A 5,591-nucleotide genomic window follows, 5' to 3' on the forward strand; every position below is an offset into this window, starting at 1 on the left:
AAAATTATTTACCCTTATTAACCTATTTACTGCAATGACGACTTTTATATATTGTTCCTGCTACTGCCAGACAATTCTATTCAGCTTAAGTTATACCCATGCTATTGTAGGTTTAATATAGATTTTTTTTTCACCCCCCTTTACATGAGAAGACTTTTATGATTGACCAAAACTGTCAGGAAGTAACAGTAATACAGTGAGATGAGATATGTACTCGTAGTGAAGAGGTTAATGCCACAAGTACCAAAAACAGTATCATTGCCAACACAACTACGAATATCATCACTGCCACCACTACCAGTCCCACAATTACCACCACAAGCCTCACAACCACAGTTACCATAACACCACCACAACCCGCACACAACCACCCCAACTAGCACCACCATCACCACAACTACCAGCACGACCATAACTACCACCATCACCATAACTATTAGCACCACCATAACTACCACCATCACCACAACTACTAGCACCACCATAACTTCCACCACACTCATCATGGCAGCAGATGGAGAGCGGTGGGTGGGAAGTCCATTACAAATAGAATCATTACTCTCAGTCTCTCTCTCAACCATCGGTCTATCCCTTTCTCTGTTTTTTTATTCCTCTCATTCTTGTGTGTGTGTGTGTGTGTGTGTGTGTGTGTGTGTGTGTGTGTGTGTGTGTGTGTGTGTGTCATTAGCCTTTTCCCTCAGTTAATTCCCCGTCTGTCTCTTTGCCCTGTCTACCTATTTTCTGTTCGTTAATTATAGTTTCCATTGCTTTTAATCCACCTGTACTGTGTCAGGATTGAACCCAGGACTCTCAGATGATAGTCAGGCCGCCTGCCACTGTACGTAGACAGGTAGAAGTTGTCTCACCATATATTACAATGATGATGATGATGATGTTGAGGAGGAGGATAACGGTAATGATTATGATGATGATTAACGATAACTTATGATGATAACGATGATGATGATGAGGAGGAGGAGGAGGAAGAGGACGGTAGTGATGATGATGATGATGATTAACAATAACTTATGACGACGACCACGATGATGATGATGATGATGATGATGATGATGATGATGATGATGATGTACAAACAGTGTCGCCATCAGCACTTGCCACGTGGTAATTATAGGGAAGACACTGGCACTGTTGTCCTTCCATTACCATGCCTTGATTGGGTGGTGGTGTTTGCTGCAGCCGACACAACGGTGAGGAACGGTGTGGTGTTGTTACAGTGCAGTGTATCAGTTGCAAAGGATTTATATAAACCTAATTCACACACAATAGTAACTGACGAATTAGCTATACTCTGTTCACTTTAACCTAGCAAGATTTTCGTCCTTTTGCAGCTTATTTCACGTAGCTCGGTGGCAGAAAAAATTATTCTCTATATATATCCTTTTCGTAACAATTCTCTACGAGCAGCACCATGTTCTTATGTTAATTTATGGTTACTAGTTAGCATTCACTTCTTCCTTACTAGCGAATTTCAGCATATGGAGTGTTGATATTCTCGTGTGTGTGTGTGTGTGTGTGTGTGTGTGTGTGTGTGTGTGTGTGTGTGTGTGTGTGTGTGTTTTATCGTAAATGTCTATCACATGGAAAGCCACTTGATAAAGGACAGGTGAAAGAGGAATGGAAAGATGATAATGGGGAATGGAGAAGGGAGAGTGATATGAAGAGAGAATGGAGAGGGAAGGAGGAAAGAGGTCGGACGAATGGTTAGTCTATGAGGCTTGATTACAAAGGAAGGCATCACATGAGAGAAGGAGAGGGCAAGGAATCTAAAATGGCTCCTTCTTCGAGTAATGAGAAGGAGTGTTATTGTAAATGGTGAAATAACAAAGAAGGCGATAAATTGAGAGGGGTGATGGAGGTGAGTGGCCCAACATTGAAAGGAATTTCTTAGGTTAGTTATGTTCTAAGATTGGTACAGTATAGCTTATGGTACGACGAAAAAAAAAAGTTCGATCAAGTGAACATTCCAGTGTTTTCACGCCCTTTGGTATGAAAAATTAATCAGTTCTACACAAAACAACAAATACCTAAATTCTGCCAGAAATAAGAAATAAATTTATCCAGTGTGAAAAAAGAAATACCTTAATTCTACCTGAAATACCAATTCTACCTGCGCGAAGAAATTCCTTAATTCTACCTAAAATAGAAAAAAATACATTACATCTGTCTCAGGCAAAACATACCTTAGTTCGACCTGAAATAAGATACCTCAATTCCACCTGAAATAAAAATACTTTAATTCGTCTCCTGAATGAGGGGATGGAAGCAGGAGATACGGTGTTATTAAATTATATAACTAAAGTCTGGCCCACAGGGAGTCGGGGTGGCTTGCTGGAGTGTGTGTGGCCAGAGATAATACACTCATTAAGAACAGAGTAAAAGTCGGGGCTCGTGTGTGTGTGTGTGTGTGTGTGTGTGTGTGTGTGTGTGTGTGTGTGTGTGTGTGTGGCCAGAGATAATACACTCATTAAGAACAAAGTAAAAGTCGGGGCCCGTGTGTGTGTGTGTGTGTGTGTGTGTGTGTGTGTGTGTGTGTGTGTGTGTGTGTGTGATTGTTTGTTTGCATATATGGTATCGTGTGTGTGTGTGTGTTTATGTATGTATGTATCTATCTATCTGTCTGTCTGGCTATCTGTATAACACTTGTATTTTTTATGGAATAACATAAAAGTGAATTACACTGAAAGAGCAATTTGCATTACATTAGTTCCAAAATGTGATGTACATAGTACAGATCAGTTACAGTAGCGCTAGTCAGTACATCCTCCTTTAATAATGTAAAAGAAGTCGTAAAATAGACTAAACCCCCGATTATATTTCAAAACGCATGGTATTAATATTTCCGCTTGACTATGGATTTCGATTATCAAAATTCTAATAAAAACACAGCATTCACGCCTCACTAACTCTGCTTTTGTCTCCTTCCTGGTACACCACCACACTCCCTCCACCACGCATTAACACATTACAGTGGTGGATGGGTACTCTTGTGTTTACTCTCCTTTGTTTTGGTAATGAGAAGGGCAGGTTGGCAGAAGGACAGGTGAAGTGGGGTGGGGAGAAAATAGGACAAAAAGTATAGCAGGAAATGGGTCAGAAAGAGAACATAATTAGGCTATGGCAAAGAACATGTGGCTAAGTATAACAGGTGAGGTGATAAGAACATATAACAGGCAAGGTGGTAAATAGGTGAACATGAGAAGAAGCAAGATGACAAGAAAGAGAAAAGATCATAATTATAGTACATCAGGCGAGAAGGGGAGACTGACAGGAGGATGATATGACAATGAAGATGTTGGGAGAATTAGTGAGTTATTGCAGAAAAGAGGAATGACTGGAAGGAAGGGAAGGGACGGGAAGGGAAGAGAGAGTAGAGTAGGGTAAAGAAAGGGAAGGGAAGGGAATAGAAGGTAGGGTAGCGAAAGGGAAGGGAAGACATGGTAGGGTAGGGTAAAGAAAGGGAAGGGAGGAGAAGGTAGGGTAGGATAGGGTAATGGAAGGGAAGGAAAGGGAAGGTAAACAGTTTATTCGTGTTCTTGATATTTATTGACGTCGTGGTTGCGGTGGTCGAGGGTGGTAGTGATAGGTGAAAACGTATATGTTGTGGTGGTTGAATTGGTGCCATTTGTTGTGGTGCTGATAGTAATGGTAGTGGTGGTACATATGAAAGCATGTGTATGTATGTATGTATATATGCAAATCGACCATTACAGTATACCTGTATAAATACATAGGTACATGAATACATATATAACAGTATTGTTATTAATCCATAACACGTGCAAACAAAATCTCCTTACATATCAGAAACTTTGTCCCATTTAATCAAATCAGGAACGAGCTCTTCATAATATTGTCAAACATGGTAAGAAAATAATAAATAATAAAGAAAATGACAGCTCTGATCCGATACAAAGATAAACCATGACCAACATCACATCTGACCACAAATTGTGTCAAAATTCATCAGCCATTAATTGGACGGGGAAAAATATAGTGAAGGTAATTAATGACTAAGCTGTAATAATTTATGGGCGTTGAGGAGGGTGAGAGTAATGGATGGAGCTAATTAGGAAAATAATCAAGTAGCTTAATTGGCAGTGTTGGTGGATGGATGGATGGCAGGGAGAACGTAGAGGAGGAGAAAGGAAAGGAAAGAACAAAGAACGGGTGAGAGAAGAAGGAGAAGGGAGAGGAGAACAGAAATTTAGGGATGGAAAAGGGCAAGATGATAAAAAATGGAAATGAAGGCATGTAATGGGGAAGAAAAAAAGGAGAAAGAAAAATGAAAAAAAGTAATGGAGGGAGAAGAAAGAGGATAAGGAAGATGAAAGAGAACAAGGGATGGTAGGGAGAGGGAAGAGGGAAGAAGAGTGGGAAGAGAAAGAAAGGAGAGTAAGAATAGGGTAAAAACAGAACAGATACATGAGGAAGAGGGAAAGATAATGAAAGTGATGAGTGAAAGGGAAAGACAGACCGCTGATTAAAAAGAATGGAAGAAGGGAGGAGAGAGGAAATAAACTTTACCATCTCTTACACTATCAAGACGTCTTTAATTCCACTCTGATTATTGCCGAGGAAGATACACCGCTCATAGTAAAGAAGTGAGTTGCTATATAATTTTACGAGTAGATAATGGAGACTATGCTTAGAAGTGTTGAAAAGTAAAACATAAAGAAAGGAGAGGCAAAGTTGTTCTCAGTAATAATTTCATAATACCTTCATACGTCTGTTTCTTCACCTTCTCTTCTCTCTGCCATTTATTCTCTCTCTCTCTCTCTCTCTCTCTCTCTCTCTCTCTCTCTCTCTCTCTCTCTCTCTCTCTCTCTCTCTCTCTCTCTCTCGCATCCCTCCTTTTCACTCGATGCAGTGCTATCAACACATTTTGCTTCATTTATTACTCTTATCCAGTTACTGTCACTCTTCCCTAATTCATCACACTTTATCTATCCCATGCATTCAGCTCCTTTTCCCATCTTTCCAGACATTATCTTGCATACTAATTCTCTTTTCGGCTTTCCATTCCCTGTTTTTCAGTGCTTTCGTCCTTTCTTTTCTGCACTTCCAGTCTTTCTCCTCTCTTTTCACCCATCTCCCTCTTTTCCACTTTTTATCACCTCTCCTCCTCGTCTGCCTTTATTCAGTTTCCTCCCATCCTTTCCTTATTAATTTTCCTCCTCTCTTTCATTATCCATGTTCCTCCTCTCCCCCGTTTATTTAGTTTCCTCCTCTACTCGCTTTACCTGTTTTTCCTCCTCTTCCGTTATCCATTTATTTCTCTCATCCCTTTATCGATTCTCCTCTCCCCCTTTTATCCATCTTCGTCCAGTCCTTCCTTCATGCTTTAATCTTGTCTTTTTCTCTCCTTTCTTTCCAACCTCAAACACCTGCGTTTCATCAACTGGAGATAAACAGGTGTCCCTCGTTTGTTTTCCTTCTCTCTCTCTCTCTCTCTCTCTCTCTCTCTCTCTCTCTCTCTCTCTCTCTCTCTCTCTCTCTCATGATGATGATGATGGTTAGGGTATGAGTACGATAATAGCGCATTGTCTAAGTATACAACTTCACTACATATT

The sequence above is a fragment of the Coenobita brevimanus genome, chromosome 42 (genome assembly GCF_032717465.1).
Source record: "Coenobita brevimanus isolate Jiangsu-jjx chromosome 42, ASM3271746v2, whole genome shotgun sequence".
Lineage (NCBI taxonomy): Eukaryota > Metazoa > Arthropoda > Malacostraca > Decapoda > Coenobitidae > Coenobita > Coenobita brevimanus.